General features: G+C 43.0%; 1 long non-coding RNA gene across 8 annotated transcripts in view; it reads right to left on the bottom strand.

Annotated features, from left to right (window-relative positions):
* Nucleotides 1-20,231, bottom strand: part of LOC136466739 (uncharacterized) — a 44,214-nt gene extending 23,983 nt beyond the window's left edge. The window contains exons 1-9 of one of the 8 annotated variants that reach the window (XR_010761427.1): nucleotides 18,928-20,231; nucleotides 8,698-9,175; nucleotides 7,996-8,078; nucleotides 7,736-7,908; nucleotides 6,646-7,653; nucleotides 6,369-6,545; nucleotides 6,085-6,195; nucleotides 5,918-5,996; nucleotides 5,655-5,843 (exon numbers count right to left, since the gene is read on the bottom strand). This is a non-coding gene — a long non-coding RNA (uncharacterized lncRNA). Of the gene's footprint in view, nucleotides 1-5,654; nucleotides 5,844-5,917; nucleotides 5,997-6,084; nucleotides 6,196-6,368; nucleotides 6,546-6,645; nucleotides 7,654-7,735; nucleotides 7,909-7,995; nucleotides 8,079-8,697; nucleotides 11,551-18,561; nucleotides 18,862-18,927 lie in introns of those variants that run through there. The other 7 variants (XR_010761431.1, XR_010761426.1, XR_010761430.1 and 4 more) reach the window with 7 other exon arrangements.

The following is a 20,231-nucleotide window of genomic DNA, read 5'->3' as shown; positions in this document are numbered from 1 at the left end:
ATTTTTTCTAGGATTATATCTTCTTACATTCTCTTATGGAGGAATGGAGCTCTATTATCTGACCTTCTAAGAAAATAACGTCTCTTTGTCTTTACATTTCCTTTCTTATAATTCTTAGGATATTTCTTATTTCTAGATCTCTCTTCTCCATATGTCAAGGGTATTTGAACTATTTTATTGCAAAAATTATAATCTGATTGCTTCATTGATCTTTGGGCTTGTATGTTGGTGCATATTTTTCTCAACTGTTTGAAAACGAATGTTATAGCCTGAGAGATATTATATTCTTTACCAATAGTTTCCTTTTTATATTCTTCTAATATCATAGAACCTAAAGGCTCTGGTAATTTATTAAAATATTTTTCTACTATACCTTGGTTATAGCCTTGCTTGGCAGTCGTAGCATTATACAAATAGTGTTGAGAAAATTCTTTTATTCCTTTCCAACTTGTCAGTGACAATTTTTCTATTTCTTTTAATCTTTCATTTTGTAATACAGTAAAACCTAATTCAGGATCTTCACCTATTACAATGCTTGATATAATATTTGCAAAATTATATGGATTACTACCAGCCATTTTTAATTGGGCATAATGGTTAGGGAAAGCTTCTACCCATTGTTCCCATAATACTTTGACTGATTCTACCTAAAAATGTTTCTAAATATGTAATCATATCTTCTACTCTATTTCCAATATTATGCTGATTTTGTATATACTTTTGGACTATCAATCCTTTCCATATGCTAATTATATTTGACCAATCTATAGGATCATGTGCTGCTAAATTTAGTATAGCACCATCACTTTTATAATTCTGGAATTGCACCTTCTTTTCAAATTCTCTTCTTTTTGAACCCATATGCTTATATTGTCCAGGTATATATCTATATGCAGGTTCTTCTTTTTCTGGTGGCCAAGTTCCTGGTTTTCTAGTTGGTCTCTCACTTTCACCTTCTATCTTTATTTCAGGACCTCGTCTTCTTTTTGATGAACTTGGATCTATTTCCATTGCTTCTATGGCATTATTTTTAGGCAACTCTTTATTTTCTAAGGGGTTTATGAGAGTTATTGAGTTATTACTGCATATCTCAATTGTATCTTCATCCTCTTCTTCATAGCTTTCTAGTAAGAGCTTATTATTAATTTCCCATTGCTCATCTTCGCTTATATCATTATCTTCTATGTCATTTATCTTATCCTTGCTATGTTCTAATTCTTTTTGGACTTCCCTTACCCTGTTATCTATTTGTTTTGACACAAAGTCATTTTTCTTTATTGGAATGCTGAATTTCTTAGCATTTAATTCTCTATCTTTCTTGATATTTTAAGTCTACATATTTCTCGTCTAAAGTAGAGTTCCCTTTCTCTTATAGCAGCCCATTTGCATATCATGGAGGTTTTATATTCATCATGAATTTTGCTTAGCTTTTGCTTATAATGTTCTATTTCATTATCTATATCTAATTTTTCCATAAATTCACATATGCTATGCCTTCTATTTTCTTCTACTTTTGACTCTGAACTGGATGCTTCTAAATCATCTAAACTTTGTTCTTTATAATCTACAAACCTAATACTAGTCAACCCTCTATTATTTTCATAGGTTATGTAGTCTTTAGGTTGTTTTAAAATTTTTGGCTCTATTAACGAGCTTATATTCCATTTTTCTCCTGCTCTTTCTTCAGAACTTATTTTCAGAGGACTCATAAATTTTATTCCTTTAGATTGCATACTTTCTACAACATTGTTCACATTTACCTTATATCTAGTTCCACTTCTGTTGGTTAACCTTCCTATAAATTCTATGCTTACTAATAGATTCGTTCCTTTAAATTCTTCATATCCTTTAGGTTTGAAATCCGAATGCCATCTTATCTATAAATTCTTTAACATGGCATTATTAAGTCTGGAGCTATATATGTTATCAACATATTTTCATTCATATCACCTTCTAAAAATCCTAATGCTGCTTTATTTATTGAGTCCCATCTTTTATCTAATAATGTTATTAGAACCTTGGTTCCTAATTTCTTCCTTGTCATTCCTTTAATTCCAATGATATACATTCCCTGATGTATATATTTATACCCTGAATATTTTAAAGCATTCTCAAATTGTTTACTAACAATTCTTAGTAGAACTGGTTCTGTCACTACACTTAATTCTACTTCTCTAGATATTCTATATAATCCATTTTTATTTTCAAACCAACCCATTTGATATATTTGTTGAGGCCTTATTTTCCTCAAAGTATCTTTCTGATATCTTTCAAGATCTCTTTCTAAGTCTATTACTTCTTCTAAGGTTTCAATATCCTCACATCCTCCTTTTAGTTTATCTTTAAAACTTAGAGGTCTTATGTCTTTATTTACTAGCTGGAGTGACTTGTCTCTTCTAGAGAGGACTCTCAGATACTTCCATCTTTCTGAATTTAAAGATCTAGTGGACTCAACTATTCCTGCTGATGATAACACAATTTCTTTGTTATGCTCAACAATATTAATATTATCAGACTTCTTATATAGGAAGTTATATCTTTTAATATAATCACTATTCTGACTATTCTTCCTAGAGAAACTTTACTTTCTTCTAACCTTTGTAAAGCTAATTCTAATTTATTATTAGTAGCTGAATATTGCTCTTCAAGGTGCTTATGTTCTTTTTGCAGTCTATCAAATTTTAGTTCTAGATCGTCTTGCCTCTTTCCCCAAGATATGTAAAAGTTATGTATCAAATCAACTATTAAATTTATCTGTCCGTGCGAGGTATGCCAAGTATGTTCTTCAGAACTATTTAGTCTGCACCTTATATTTATATTCTCTTTAGTGTTTACAGTCTTTCATGTATTCACTTCTAAATTTAAGTAATGCAACTTTTCAATCTTCAACAGATTATAGTAAATCCCTTAAGTTCAAAATATAATAACCAGGCTCTGATACCACTGCGTAGGGGGATACCGCTAAACCGCTGGAACGGACTCGGATTCGAAATTCAGATTTTAAGTTCACGAGTTACTATTCATAGCACTATTCAAATTCAGCGTTCACTATTCAAATTCAGGGCACTATTCAAATTACTCGCTACTATTTAAATTCGGAATATGAACAGTGCTCGAGCACTCACCAGAGAGTGGCTCAGGCACTAGACTTCTTCACTATTCGAGCACTATGCGCGTGACTATTTGGAGCACTTCGTATTTCTTTATGGATGCAGGATGCGTGCGATTAGTGAGTATGAGTGCGATTATTGAATATGCGTGCGATTAGTGAGTATGCTGACTAATATTTCTCAGGATCTTTTGCAGGCTGGCGAGACCAATATTTCAGCCGGTCGTGCGACTATGCTTGTGACAGTCCTACTCGGTACTCACCGTATGCATCACTAGCTCGCTTCAGAACCAGGCTAACCCGATCTACTCCCTCGCTATCCCCAGCCACGAACACATAGGAATCAGGCTCTATCGTCTCCCCAGGCAGTTCCACCCGAAGGGAACACTTCTCTGCGCACACAGGGTTCTCTACAAACGCCGCTACCAGGGCTAACACGAGAACAACAAACGCAGAGGCTTCTCCTCTAGGGTCCCTAGCATAGAGACATCGCCCCATATGAATGAGCTTAAAGGAAGGCAGGGATTAAAACAGAAAAGCTTAATTCATTTCCACAGAGCAAACTTACATACGGCTTTCCCTTTCGGGAAACCCCAAGCACTTAGCACAAACCTGAGGGATTACCTTACAAGCTCAGGAGGAACACGGGGACCTCCCTTATTCTAATTTACAGCTAATGGTGGAGTAATACAACGGTGGTGGAGTATTACTATTCGTGGTGGATGATTCTCAGAGAGCTTCTGAGATCATGTCTTCATGGAGTATGGGTAAGTGGAGAGTGAGTGGAGTGGAGTGGAGAGTGGAGTGTCTAGTGTTCTGATGTCTTCTGGTGTGGTGGTGGTGGTCTTGTTGATCCGTGTCTTCGTCGATGCTGAATGAGTGCGCCCGGCGTCCTGCTTTATAGCATGGAGGGAGCGTCCTTCATTCTTATCGTCTGAAGGAGCGAGCCTTATCTTCTGAAGAAGCCTTCGAGGCTAAGTCTTCAATTTTTTAATTGAGGAGCCTTCGTGCTTAAGGAAGCGGCCGACGTCTTCAATTATCATCCTTTACTGTTGCCTGGACAGCTGGACTGAGAATAATTGTCCTGGCTACAGTAGTGTGTCACAGTAGTGTGACTGTATCCTTCTGGATATTCTTTGGTATGGTCACTGCGTAGGGGATACCGCTAAACCGCTGGAACGGACTCGGATTCGAAATTCAAATTTTAAGTTCGCGAGTTACTATTCACAGCACTATTCAAATTCAGCGTTCACTATTCAAATTCAGGGCACTATTCAAATTACTCGCTACTATTCAAATTCGAAATATGAACAGTGCTCGAGCACTCACCAGAGAGTGACTCAGGCACTAGACTTCTTCACTATTCGAGCACTATGCGCGTGACTATTTGGAGCACTTCGTATTTCTTTATGGATGCAGGATGCGTGCGATTAGTGAGTATGAGTGCGATTATTGAATATGCGTGCGATATGCTGACTAATATTTCTCAGGATCTTTTGCAGGCTGGCGAGACCAATATTTCAGCCGGTCGTGCGACTATGCTTGTGACAGTTCTACTCGGTACTCACCGTATGCATCACTAGCTCGCTTCAGAACCAGGCTAACCCGGTCTACTCCCTCGCTATCCCCAGCCACGAACACATAGGAATCAGGCTCTATCGTCTCCCCAGACAGTTCCACCCGAAGGGAACACTTCTCTGCGCACACAGGGTTCTCTACAAACGCCGCTACCAGGGCTAACACGAGAACAACAAACGCAGAGGCTTCTCCTCTAGGGTCCCTAGCATAGAGACATCGCCCCATATGAACGAGCTTAAAGGAAGGCAGGGATTAAAACAGGAAAGCTTAATTCATTTCCACAGAGCAAGCTTACATACGGCTTTCCCTTTCGGGAAACCCCAAGCACTTAGCACAAACCTGAGGGATTACCTTACAAGCTCAGGAGGAACACGGGGACCTCCCTTATTCTAATTTATAGCTAATGGTGGAGTAATACAACGGTGGTGGAGGATTACTATTCGTGGTGGATGATTCTCAGAGAGCTTCTGAGATCATGTCTTCATGGAGTATGGGTGAGTGGAGAGTGAGTGGAGTGTGTGGTGGATGAGAGTGGGTGTCTGAGGCTTCGGTGTGTGTCTTCTTCGACTTGAGCATTCGATGATCAATGAATGCGCCCGGCGTCCCTCTTTATAGCGTGAAGGAAGTGTCCTTCATTCTTATCGTCTGAAGGAGCGAGCCTCATCTTGTGAAGGAGCCTTCGAGGCTAAGTCTTCGTCTGAGGTGCCTTCGTCGCGAAGTCTTCAATTATCATCCTTTACTGTTGCCTGGACAGCTGGATGGAGAATGATTGTCCTGGCTACAGTAGTGTGTCACAGTAGTGTGACTGTATCTTTCTGGATATTCTTTAGTATGGTCTTCCACGCCCGAATGATTGATGTTGCAAACATCAAATCAAAGGATAGGCATGCGGTATTATCTCCATGGCTTATTATCTCCATGGCATGTATTTTATATATATATATATATATATATATATATATATATATATATATATATATATATATATATATATGTGTGTGTGTGTGTGTGTGTGTGTTGGTCACATGATTACTTATATATATGAGCAATAAAAAAATTATGAATATATGAAAGCATGATGAACTTGCAAACATAGTATCCACAGTAATTGATCCCCTGTTCTTGCCTCTGAACCCACTTTTACGAGAAAAAAGATCTGGTGAATTGAAAGCATGCATGGTGTTAATTGAATTATATATATATATATATATAAATGTAGCTAGTACTTACTTTATGTACGATTACATCCAGTGGCGCTTTGTAATATTTCATGTGGTGTTCCTCAATGAAACTTTTCCAAACACCGCGTCTAATAAAATAAAAAATTAATTTGACCTTTAATAATTGTTGCATTTAAGAGATCGGGGTATATATAGTTGCTAGAGAAACCAAATTACCCTTAGATAATATCTATCATGTCTTGGTACTCCATTTGCTCTTTTCTTAACGAGTCTAAGATGCTCAACCGACTATTGGCCATATCGATGACCATCAATATCCAGTGATTGCTGCATATATTTTTATACACAAATATGATCGACATTAACTAGAGTCAACATATATATATATATATATATATATATATATATATATATATATATATATATGGGAGATAGCTTAGCTAGTAAACAAATAATTGAACAAATGTCCATATAATCGACATTAATTATTTAACACTCACTTGAAGTTGTAGGTGAAGAGTATGTCCTTGTTTTGTTGGTTCACTAAGAACCTCATGAGATTTTTCTCGAGTTCAGCTTTCCATTCAGGTGGGGGATTAGGGTGTTTGAATACGACATTTGAATCAACGAAACCAACATCACTATCCTTTCTCTTTCTGAGTTCTATCATCTCATATCTGCATATATAAAAATATAGTGTGAGGATATATAATTTATATATATATACATGTAGCTTTATATATATATACTTTAATAGTAGAAAATAATCACACTTACAGACAATAGCAGCTAATGAGACTTTTGTCGAGAGAGTCCAGATGGCATAGTTGGTGTAATTCTAAAAACTCGACATATATAACATCATCGCCACGGAAGTAATGTTGGTTTCTAACTCTGACAGAAACAAATGTCATCTCTCCCCGTTCATATGCCGCCATGTACCATTTCTTTAGCAGGTACATTTGCGTACTCAGTTCACCTAAGGCCTCAGGATTGTATAGACTCTTTCCATATTCAAATTTCTTCTAAGGATCCACTTTCAAAGCAGATGGTCCTTCAGTGAGCACTTGGGCAAGGTCCAAACCAGTATCCTCGTAAAACCGAACCAGATCATCAAAATCGACGTCCAGTAAGTCTAAGTTTGAACCAATTCATTACAAATGACAAAAGGGGAGACTGATTGTTGCGATTGTTGTCCGAGTTGTGCAACACCTTTCCCTGCTCTGGTCTTTTTCTGCGCCGCCTCAAATGACTTGATGAGAGAGCGGTCGTAGTCCGATTTTGGCAGGGTCTTTTGAGATCCCCGTTTTTTCTGGTCCACCTTCTTTCTTAGAAGATCTGGAGGTAGGTAGAAGTACGGTTTGTCCGGGTTCTCCCTCGCTTCTCGTTGCTTTCTTACTTTTTCGAAGAAACTGTTCACATCTTTTTGTACTGCAGCATTTAATTCATGAAGATAGCCCTGGACCTCATCTTCAACTTTGTTGCCACCATTTATCCAATTTTCAATCTTTACAATTTGCATTCGCTTAGAGCTAGAACTGAGAAGCTAAGACTTACTCAACTTTGCAGAACTAATACTGACGCCACCATAGCCTGCTGCAGCCATCTAATTTAAGAAATGACAGAGATTGTTTCTCTGAAACAAACCTAATAGGTCATCCTATAGAATAATCAATTGCATCGACAGCGACCACGTACCCCACCGAGATGGCGCCAAGGTGGAATATACTGCTTCTGTCATTTTAACATCTGTGCAACCGGATATAGGTTCTACATCACATGGTTCTGGGTGTATAAAAATTAAGCGTGTTACTCATTTCGATGCATAAACAAAGAAGAATAGTATACATGATCAGATTGCGGATACCATGATCAGGAGTCGACGAGTCGTTAGTATTGCCGGTGTTTTTTTCCTTGCACAGTATTCACGTTGCTTTCTATTCCGCTCTTCTCTTTGTTCGGTGGTTTCCTCGGCCCTTTTCCGTGTGCGGTATTCACGTTGTTTTCTATTCCTTTCTTCCCTCTTTTCTCTCTCTTCATCTGCAGGTTCACCATCACGTATATAATGTGTCACAGTTTCGCAAAAAAATCTGAGAAACTGACCAGAAACCATGGCAGCTAACATACCCCGTCCAATGATGTTTGATATGTCGCTAAATGCAGGGCGGGTTGGTCGTCTATCCCCCATGACAGACCACCTAATAATTTGACTTTAATAAACAAATAATAATGTAAGGATCAGAATTGTTACAAATCATATATTAGAAGGAATAATGAACAAATATTGTCTTGGTTGCATAATAATCTAAGGATCGGAATTGCTACAAAATACTGTGTATCTCAGATATAACATGCTGTCACCCATACAGAACATTATTTGGGTCATACATTGCTGATGGTATAACTAATTAGCTAGATAACAGAGCATCAATCCTTAATTAATTCAGCACACTCAATGCTGATTTCTGTTGGAAGGTAGAACATTGGCGATCTGGAAATTGTAATGACAGTGGAAGTTGGAAAGTGTAACAAAAAAATACGTTGGCAGTGCAGCTCTCTCCATCATAGCGGCAATGTTGGACAACAGGTTCAGCTAGAAAGCCCTCAAACATAAGTGTTCAAAGCAAAGCATAGCTATAGAAGATGCCATCAGATTTTGGACGTTCATACTTCAGAAAAAATACTGAAACTTAAGCCGCAGAAGACAAGTCTCAGAATGGACTATGCCTACTCCCAGCCTTGGGCAGTCGGCTGGGTTGCTTGGTCCCAACCAATAGGAGCAAGCAAGAAGATGAGGAAATTCTAAAATGAGCAGGTAACAGTATATACCAGGAGCAACACCCCAATCAGCACCAGTAGGAGCAACAGGCGGCACAGCAACATCAGAGGTCCACTGGTCACCACCCCACTGATCAGCTCCTTGGTAATCAGTGATTGCGGCAAACTCAGGGGCCGCGGCAGCTTCCTCCTGCAAACAACATTATCATATAAGAATGCAAAGGTTACAAAAAAATCTGGACTCATGACATCTCCAATGTCATTTTGAGCAGAAGTGGGAGGTCATGGCCGTAGCAAATAATAAGAAACAATGTGCTCCAAATCGATAACATAACAACAACATTAAATCAGCCAGTAGCAGTAGTACAGACCAGATATTCAGATTATCAGAAGTGTAGAAAAGCACTGAAGCACCCCAAAAGAAACAAGCCTTGTCCTTTGCCTACAACGTGAGATAACATTGCATCCATATATTTGCTACCAGTAAAGCAGATAATCATCCTCTGATCTGAGACTATACCTCTAATTCCTGTTAAAAATAGGATAGAAAATTAAAAATCAAATGATTTAAACTGTCAGAAAACAACATGTTGCCCAGCTACGAGCAAAGGACAACGCCCCTTTTGTGATATGATTTTCTTACTGTATTTTGTTGATCAAGTGGTGTGATTGCACACACTTGACACTTGTTAATTTTTTTTTAGGCCACCGTGCGTACTAAGGGCCGTAGAAAAGTAAGATAGGCCTATAAACCAAGATACAAGGCTCACTTGTTTATTTGTTTATTAGGTGAGACATTTCATCAAACGACATGTGGGCGAGTAAACACAAATGGTGCCCACCACATCTCAGAACCTACTAAAACCTAAAGCAACCCATCCGTTCTCAACACCAGTGAATTAGATTGCAAACCAGGAGAGATTACCAAGCTAATAAGAAGAAATAGCAAGAAAATGATACGATGGTCATACGGCAGTTGAGCAGGCTTCCGTCCCAGGAAAGGAAGAGGGCAAATAGCGTGGATAACCTCAGTTGAGTAGCAGCATCTTGAGCTTGCTGCCGTCGTCGGAGGCGAGGCCGGTGTGCCTGGCCGTGCCCCAACCTAGCCTGGAGGCCCCCACCCCGCCTGGAGGCCTCGGGCCTGGCCGCGCGCCCCTGCCTGGAGGCCGCGAGCCTGGCCGCGCCCCTGGCAGCTTCGGAACATGGTCGCAAAGGGCTCGAACCCTAACCTGCTTGGGTTGCTCCTGTTTGAGCTCGTGGGCGGTGGAGGCAGGGACGACGGGGGTGGTGACGACAATTATGGTGGCTCGGGGTTACATCGATCCCGACGAACGCGCAGCGGGGACAGCGTCCCGGACAGCCACGCAGCAGGGATGGGGGCTCGGGGGTACGGCGACCCTGACGAGCGCGCAGCAGGGATGGGGCCGCGACGGCGGGGATGGCGAGGATGGCGGCCGCGGCGGCGGGGATGGCGAGGATGGCGGCCGCGGCGGCGGGGATGGCGACCACCGCGCTCCGATCCCCCACACTGCGCTGCCTGTCCCGGCGTCGAGCGCGAGCGGGGCGAGGCCCTGGATCTGCCCCCCACACCGCGCTCCCCGTCCCAGCTTCGAGCGCGAGCGGGGCGAGCCCCTGGATCTGGCTAGAGCCCCTCGACGGGGGCGCGGAAGGGGTGACATAGCTGCTTCCGACGGCGGAGGCGTTGGTGGTCGTCGCCACTCGTCCTAGCGGATCTTTCCGTCGCCGGGGATGGGGCGGGAGAGGAGGAGTCGCGCATGGGGGTTTTGAGTCGCCGACCGCCGCGCTCTCGGTCGTGCCGAGCGCCGGGAGGGTCGTCGCCCCTTCCGTGCCCTACTCCTGCGTCGTCTGCAGCCCACTCACAACCATGTGTGTTATGCAGAACGCATCAATTTTTTTACTATAGGCCAACAGTCTCTATCCTTCTTCTACCTCCAGCCTCCACAGATTACATATCATAATTTTTTTTTATGGAAGGATAAATCACAGATCCGCCGTCGCCGCCGCCGCGGGCGCCGAGGCGAGCTCGCCGGTCGCCGTCGCTGGTGCCGGTGGTCACCGGTGAGAAAGAGAGAGGGAGAGAGATAAAAAAAATCAATGTGTTTTTTTGCTAAAACACATGTGTGTTGTATAGCATTTCTGTTTGTTTTTTCCAGGAGAAGAAAATGGGGAGAAGGTGCGCGGGGATGCAATCGAACCCTGGCCAAGCGTTGCGCGCTGCGGGGGTGGGTGCGGGATGAGGGTGGGACGGGATGAGGGTGAGGTTTGGTTCTAGCAATCTCGTCCGTTGAATGTGAGTGAGCAAGAGAAAGAAGAGTCCAGAATAAATCTTGTCCTTTTATTTGAAAGGTTAGTTGGTGTAATTATTTTGGTGTACTTAGCTGAGTTCATAACTGTGATGTTGGGGTGGCTTAAGTTCACAAGCGGTGCATTAAATAGTGGTAGAGATTACCAAGGCGACAATATAATGGATTTATTATCCTTCTGCTACTTATATTAGGGGGTGTTTGGTTCCATGGACTAAATTTTAGTCCATGTCACATCGGACGTTCGGATGCTATTTAGGAGAATTAAATATGAGTTAATTATAAAACTAATTATATAGATGGAGACTAATTTATGAGACGAATTTATTAAGCCTAATTAATCCACCATTAGCATATATTTACTGTAGCACCACATTGTCAAATCATGGACTAATTAGGCTTAAAAAATTCGTCTCGCAAATTAGCCACAATCTGTGCAATTAGTTATTTTTTTCGTCTATATTTAATACTTCATGCATGTGTCAAACATCCGATGGGACAGGGACTAAAATTTTCCTGTAGGAACCAAACACCCCCTATTATGTTACTGAGTTCCCTTTAAATCTATTAGGAATTGCACATGGCACTGGGTTTATGACTATTCTTGTATGGGCAGACTTGACCGCCTCCTTCTACTGCATGTTTTGGCCTATGTGCGGCCTCGGACGATCTAACCTCCATAGATTATCTATCTTGTTTTATAAAAATACCCAGGAGCTATTCCGTAAATCTCGTTTGCCAAAGATAGACGACGCCGCTGGCTCGCCAAATCGCTTGGCATATGCATCATCCTCTCCCACGCCTTCTTTTCGCCTGAGCGCCTGCCCTCAGCGCGTCCTCTCTCGACGTGCAACGCCACACGACACGACCTGTCGATACAGGAACAGATGGGGCTGCCCGTCCTTGCCTGCCTTGGCCAACGGCCGGCTCCAGGCCCCAAGCTGGTCCAAAGCGCAAACGCTTCGTCCCTGCCAGGTGACCACGGGTGGTCAGGACGTGGCCTCGGTGACCAGCGACGGACTCTAGCTGCCGATGGGCGCCATGCGATGGATTTTGACGAGACTCAGTGCTGTGGAACTAGACGAAACCTGACTGTAGACGGCAACGCTACCAATCCGATATTGAAGAAAACGAGATGACATGGCAGTTTTAATTATAGAAAACAAAAAATTCACAGCCTGTTCGTTTCGGCTGAAACGATCGTGGATTATTTCTGTTGGCTAGTTTGGTGTGAGAGAAAAATACTGTTCTGGCTTATAATCCACGATCGTTTACGACCAAGCGAATAGGCGGTTAGATAGCTGTTGAGTATTTCACTTTTTCAGTGAGTTTTCTATTTTAGATCATGACTAAATCATATAATTTGGCAAATCTTTTTAGATAGGCTCTTGGAGTTGCTCTTTGGTAGCAATTGTTAAATCTTTCATAACTAAAAAGAACAAAGTGTGGATACTTTTTGATGCGATATTCCAACGTGGGTCCATAGTCCTGTCCGTGCGATCCCACGAGTCGACGCTCGTACGCCCGTCCCCTCGTGACAAAAGGAAAGAGCTCAAAAGGAAACCTCGCTCCCGTGATTCGTCCGCCCAGCGGCAGTTTCGCGATACCACCGATATCGCACGGCCATCATCGCCATCGCGCGGGCGCCCTTATCCTCGCTCGCGCCCTCGCTCCACGCGCGGCCGGCCACAGTCGTCCGCATCCGCCTCGCCCCCATCGTCGCCCTCAGCTCGCCGTGTCGCCATTCCATGGCATGCCCTTCCCCCACCCCATGGATAGGGCAGCGCCCCCAACCACGCGACCTTCCCCCACCCCGACGCGCGGCCATGGTGGTCCTCCCCCACCCCGACGATGGCAGCGGTGGCCTTCCCTCACTGTGACAGACGAGGCAGTAGGAGTCGACGGGCCGGCGGCGAGCGTCGTCAAGGCCGGTCGTCGGGGTACAAGAACAAGCCCAAGCCACCGCCGGTGGTCATGCGGGACATGGATCCTGCGGCGCCCATGCGGCCGCACATGCTCGAGATACACAGCGGCGGAGCGCGCGCCGCCGCAGCATCAGGATCTATGTGCTCACGGGGACGGCCGTCGTCGCCGACGTCTCACTCCGCCACCCGGGACAAACAGGAGCGCTTCTGCTTCCTCTTTGACACATTAGAAGGTGAGGCATGGGTGGTTGTATTTTCAATTTGTGCTTAGTGTACGATTAGTCACCGATTTAATATCCTTCGGTCCTCAAGTGAATCTCTCAATATATGAGTGTCGAGCTTCATTCATTTTTAGTGTTTTCAATTTCAGAGATTCAGTTATTGTGAATAGTGTTTTCATTTTGTGCCTTTTCAATTTCAGAAATTACCTAAACTGAAGCTCTATGCTTTTTTTATAAAAAATCATGGTATCCTGATCCCTAATTGTTAGAGTCGGAATACATTTTTGTTCTACATTTCACGTATTGTAATTCAACAATGCATATGTTTACTTCCACATGCCATTTGTAGTTGGTTGATTTTGTTAGTTATGAAGAACTCATATTCATTTTTAAATTCTTGGGTTAACAAAGACAACTACTTGATACTTTACACATTGCCTTAAGAGTATGACTCACGGGTCATGGCATTGGAAGTAGCTGAGAAACCTACTGAGGAATACAATGACAGTGGAGGACTTGGGAAACATATAATTTGTTTTGTACAATTGATGATGAGGACATGACACCCATGCATATGATCATGTTTGACGCATGGTATGGAGGGGTAGGAGGCCAGCAAGGGTGTCCAAGTCAAGAAGGAGGCCCGAGGCTAATTCGGTTCGAGTCCCCGAGGTGGAGGCCCAAAGCAACTTAAGTTCGAGTCTGCCTCGGCGTCCAGGACCAGTCTGCCTTAAACTGGTCACCCAGGACACATCCGGACTCCGTTTTCAACGATCCACATATGGTTGGAAAGCTAATTTGATAAGGAAGCTAATCCAAGTGGTCTCACGTCAAAAGGCCTTCAGAATCAATAGGAATCGTCGAAACAAGTCAGCGTCTAGAATCTGTCAGGTGCTACGACACCGTCTTTTGACCCGTTGGACCGTGTATCGTGTTTGGGCCCATTAGGGGGCGTGTCCAGGGCAGGCGATGACCCTAAGACCTTTATAATCATGCACCGCCGCCATCATTAGGTTTTGGGGTTTTGCTTAGATTAATCTGGCAAGAACAGTTTCGCCGTTCATCGGTTTGTGAGACCCCAACTTCGTGAGATTAATCAATTATCTGTAATTTGGTTGCTTTCTTTCTTGTTCTTGCTTGTGTTCTTCGTTGCGCAGGCAGGGATTAGCCTTCTTGGTGAGGTCAACCAGATCCGTGTCTCAGTTGATAACCAGAGGAGTTATGGTGCTAAGATTGCAGGGTTCGATCTTTCGATCTGAAGCGGATCGGTGTGTCATTCTCCGCCACAACGATAGTTATCACTACCTGACGGAAGATCGGGATCCCCGTTCCCATTAATTGATGCATAGACTGTTAAAGCGACACTATGGTTGAGTTTATATATTGCAAGCAGTAAAATGATGTTCTGTTGTGACACGGATTCAAGAGCTTATGGAAGCAATAGTGTTGCCAATGACACACAAAGATTGATTTCTGAAATTGGGTATTCATCCCCCAAAGGCGTTCTTTTGTATGGACCACCACAAACTAATGCCACAGTTATGAAAACTGGCTGTCCACAACTTGTCCCGATAGGTAATTAAATTTATGAAATCAATATTTGTATCATCCCATTATTTTAATTTGAAATATACTAAAATATCATACAAATGCTAGGGCTCCTAAAACTAATCATTTTAGCATTTCACTTTTTTCAGTTGGCCTGATAAACAACTTGCAATTTACAAAATTCATGCAGTGTGATTCTACACTGCAAACTCACTCTTTTATTTTTGGTGATGTATTCCTTTAGACATATTTAGTATCTCCATGCTGGGTGGTAATTGATATTATATAGGATGATTATTAGCATCAGATTAGGATATATATTATTTGTCTGCAGTTAATTAATTTGTATTTTTTCATTCTACAGTGAAGTTAGCGGCGATAGAGAAGTGCAAAGGACAATGTTGGAATTGCTGATCCAGCTTGATGTATTTAGCAGCGATGAGAGGATAAAAGTCAGCATTGAACCTTCAACTTAATAGTTATTAATGTCTTGATGCTTTGGCTCAGGTTCTGTTCAATTGTGGTCAAAATACCTCTATTGATCGTGATATGAATGAAAGGTCTGAGCTCTGATCAGAAAGTAGGTCGGTTAATATGAATTGATGCGAATTTCCATGTCATATGACTGCATAAAAAACACAGCAAAACTGATTACTCAACCTTTGCAAAAATAAATGTATTTTGTAGCTGTAATTGTTTTTTGTTTCATACAATATTTAGTACTACAAGTCAAGTTATTAACTAATCACTATAATATATTTTTTAATTTAGGTTGTACACAATATTTTTTAATCTTATTCAATTTAGGTTGTGACTTCAGTGGGCAAATGTCTTCATATAATGTTCAAAACAATTGTTCTTGATTGGAGCAACAGAGCTACAAGCTACGGTGAGAAAGTCAGTCATGAAATGCCAAAGGGCAAAATCCTTAGTACCGCCTACGGGAGAAATCAAATATTTGATTTGTTGTATATGTGTTGTGCAGCGTTTGGTCTTGTAAATCAAGATATCAATCCAATTTGGTTTGACGTAGCGTGAGGAAGATTTAGGTATTGGCAGATCCATGTTATGCAAGATCATTTAGACAGATCGTGTGGCAAGTTATGTTCACCTTTGCATACTGTACCGGTGGCTTAGGTAATATATTCAGCAGTAGTGGTCCATAATTACTGTAGTCAACCCTAACTCCGTTTCTGTTGTACCAGGCCTTTTGGTTGTGGTGTTATTGTTGGAGATTATGATAGAACCCTCAGGAGTTTCCTATGTAAGTTACTGTATTTCATAGTTGTAACAATGAGTGCATAGGCTCTTTGTGTTAGTTTTTATATGAATTTGGTTTTCTATCAGTTGCGCGCTCATTTTCAGTATGGATGGCATTGTTTTTAAGTAGCATTGCACTTTAGGAGTCTTGTGAATTTGAAATACATAATGTTTATTGACTTTACAAACTTGAACAGAAATATTTCGGTGCTGCATTGGGGAAGGGAAGACAGGCTGCAAAGACGCTTACAATTTTTTTATTTTGTTCTTAATGCTCTCTTTGTTTCTTGTTCTTCTATTGCGAATGCATAAAACACAATCAAATAAACATTTATTGCTTATTGTAACACAGCTATTTGCTCAGCAACATTGGCTAGAGCGGGGGCGCGTCGTGAGGAGCCACGTAGCGCTAGAGCGGGAGGAATCCATGAGGTGGTCATAGATGCTTATATTAAATAGCTGAAGGCCCATGAGGGTTTAAAAAAGAGGCCATGAGGTACAGTCTATCCTGAAACTACGTGCTTAGTTGCAATCATGAAGCGGGATGGAGAAAAGGATGATCCCATTGAAGCTAATTACCCTAATCGTGGCACTTCACAACGTCTTGTTTTAGTTCAAAGGATGCTAGCTTACTTGAACCATGACATGGTAGCAATTTTTTAAAACGGCCTATTGGTCTTTCATTATCAATTTTTTATGTCTGGCAAAATGTTTATTGTTTGATTTGATAGGTGTTCCTTTCAATAAATGTTACAAATACATATTGGTACCTTGCTGCTATAAACGCTGAAAAACGTGAGGTCCAGGTGCTAGACTCTTTGGGCGAGATGTTTAGATGTGCTGACCTCAATAAAATTGTGGGTATTTCCTAACACAACTATTTGTAAACATTTTATATTTTAGAAATGCTGATTGATTCATTCTTCAATGAACAAATAGCGAGGTGGATTGCGGAAACAAATAGATTTCATATTGGAGGAGACAGGCCCGAAAGAGCACTAATAGCCCGAAAAGACACACCAGCGTTGATGTATGCCAGGTACACTCTTGGATTTACCTTGCAGTACACGGACGCAGTGAATGTACATATTTCTGGATAGAATGAGGATGTCTTCAAATAAAAATTCAGATGGGAAGAAAACATTACCGATGACATAGATGGGTAACTAACTCATAGTCACTATGGCTTGCAATAATAATACCTACGATTTAATTATTTCTATATATCGCTGATCGTGAATCTTGCCACAGACACTTAATTGGATATCTTATTCTACAGTATATGTCTACGTGAAATAGACCAAAAGCCACACATATTTATACGGTGAGTATAACACTTTATTTTAAGTTTTTGTGGAAGATTTTTCAAGAGACGTAGTATTACCCATACGACATACACTAATATTGACATATATAGTAGAGCATGTATACAGGATGGTATGGAGATGCGACAGAACTTATTCGTGGATTTATTGGCGCACGAAAGAAATGGATATCAGATATTTCTTTCTGCCGACATAAAACATTATCTTAGGCGTATCACGGAAATGTCTATAAAGTATAGTTTGTAAGCCAGTGATGTCGCGCTCTCCGTGACTGTTAATTTCACAAACTTTGCTTTTTGGATTAACTGTCACTTTAATGTTGATATTTAATTTTTACAGTATTGTTATCTTATCGTGCGATCCGTGTGTTTTTAGTACAAATTGTTAGTTATTCCGTAGCAACGCACGGGCACGCTACCTAGTGTAAAATCTAAGTGAGGAAAACTTAGGTGTGAGTAGAAGAAGACAAGTTATATTTATTCAATTACTTCACTCCTTTATATTTTAGATTAAATTTCATTAGAATGAGGCTTAAGAGTATATGCCCCCATTTTGTAGCGTAATGGTGATTTTACCCCCTTTTTAACTTTTGGATTTTACCCCTGTGTTTTCAAAGTGAAGAAAGAGTTTGTCCCTATTATGTGAAGTCCTCTTCACAGTGTTAAGTTTTGGGCAAAAGTACAAGTTTGCCAATGTGATTTTGTCCCTGTTTTATTTCGGTCTTTGTGTGTACTTTTAGATCAACGGTTTGAAAATTTGGGTATGGATTAGACAATCCAATCATGGCAAAATCAATCATATTTTAGAAAGAAAAAACATCGATAACATTTCAGCTAAAAATCTATATAAATCCAAAATTAATAACATCACACATATATCATTAAGGTTCTGGCTCTATGAATGGTTGAACACCCACCAACTTCACTAGTATTTACAGTAACCATTAAAAATGCAAATATGAACCGCACATTCAGAAATGGCAGCGCTATCGTGTGTCCCTCCAAGCACAAATTCAGAACTAGAAAGTTGCGGGATGTATTGTGTGATGTATCTGACAACGGTTAGTGTATCCTCCTCGTAGCAGGTATCACAATTTATCCTTGTCCTCTCTAGAAGAGCTAACGACGCACACTGTAATTGAACAGTTGAGTTTACTGGTGTGGAACAATGACACTGGCAAGATTGGCACGATTGCTGCAGCAAAAATCGGAAATCAGTGGCGCTCCAGCCCGCTGCAACAGCAGGAGCACCGCAAAGCAACCGTAGGGCGACATTGGGCTTGAGACAGGATCAGGCCATCAGGGGGACTTACCCGCACCGGGCACTGCAGGAGCACAAGGGGCGTGAGGGAAGCGGCCTGCAGAGACGGAGGAGAGGAGTGGCGTCGTGGACCGTGACGAGTTGAGCACGCGGATGGCGGGGGCGACGAGGAAGCGGGCCATGAGGGAGCGGAAGGGAGGCCAGGGGGCCGCCGGGGCCTCCCGCACTGCCTTTCGTTTTGGTCATGCGGTCAGTCCATTTAGGTGGCGTTTGGATATCAGGAAATATGGGGTGGGATAGGGAAACGAGGGGTGCTGGATATCTTATTCAACGTTTGGTTTTAGGGATAGGGAAATAGAGAAGGATAGGGTAAGGGATATGCTATCCAATCAATCAGGAGGGGTGGGTTACGACTTACGAGTGGGTTACCAGCTCCGCAGGCACCCTCGCCTCGCTACCGGCCGGCGTCTTCGTCGCAGCGCTCGTCCCCCCACGCGCGCGGGAGACCGGATCCACCCTCCCAGCGCTTGTCTCCCATGCGTGGGCGGTCTGAGCCACGCTCGCCTCGCTCGCATGCGGGCCTTGGAGGTCGTCGCCTTGCTTGCGCGCCGGCGGCCGGCCACCGAAGCCTCGCTGTCGCTCGATCGGGACGCTGGAGGCGCAATGGTCGCCGGAGACACAGCCGCCGAAGTGCGCCTTGGCTGTGGGAGAGCTGCTCAATTTGGCGGTGGCGCAAGCCAGGCGGAGCAGGCAGGTGGATTGCGCAAGCCACTGCTGCTACGCGGACTGGCGGCTTGGAGAGGGGCTTGGACGGCGACGGCAGATGGCAGATGGGTCCTAGGACGAGGAGCTCGCGGGCGGCAGTGGGCTCGTAGCCTGGAGCACGAGCGGCAGCGGCAGCTCTTGCGAGCGTGAATGGCGGCGGCGGGTGGGAGCCTGGGGAGATTTAGGGTGCGTTTGCGAGGGTGGCCCAGGCCGGCCTTGCGCTCGTGGGCTGCAGGCTCCCGTGTTTGCGGCCTTGGCCGCGAGTGAGCCCGGCTCCCAGGAGTCAAATACGCCGCCGCCGCCTGGCCCTAGAGAAACGCCGTTAGGGTTCGTTTCTGGCGAGCTCGGCTGCGCGCGGCGCTCGCGGGCGATTTCGGACGGCGGTGGTTGGTGGCGGTTAGCCTCTCAGCCCGGCTGCCTCTTCGATGACAAACACAGCTTCGCCTGAGCCGGGCTCACTGGGTACATAGACGCAAATAAGAGCTATTGCACCACTTAAGGCAGGCCTGCCCAGGCCTGGGCCAGTTGAGCTGGCCAGGCCGGCCAGGTACAAACGCGCCCTTAGGAGTCGGGATGGGATCACGGCCTCACAGGTGACAGGCCATGGTTTGCAATTTTTTAATTGAAAAAAGACATGGGTCCCACTTCTAAACCCAAACCCATACCCAATCTCATCCAAACAATGGATTTTCCTTCCGACCTTTATTTCCTGGTCTTATATTTCCCAGTCCATAACCTTTCCCCCGTTCCTCCAATCATCCAAACGCCGCCTTAGGTTTTGTTTGGATGGGTATGTATTCGTCCCAATCCACGTGAGTTGAAGTTGATTGAAGTGGAATTAAACTAAGTTTTATTTCATTCTACTCTAACCCACGTAGATTGAGGTGAATACATATGCATGCAAAAAGACCTTAACGGGGTATGTTTTGTTTTCTTTCGTTTTGGTCATTCAGTCCA

This window comes from Miscanthus floridulus, chromosome 7 (genome assembly GCF_019320115.1).
Source record: "Miscanthus floridulus cultivar M001 chromosome 7, ASM1932011v1, whole genome shotgun sequence".
In the NCBI taxonomy this organism is placed as follows: Eukaryota; Viridiplantae; Streptophyta; class Magnoliopsida; order Poales; family Poaceae; genus Miscanthus; species Miscanthus floridulus.
Note: the sequence above shows the minus strand (reverse complement) of the source record. Positions and strands in the feature narration are given on the sequence as shown.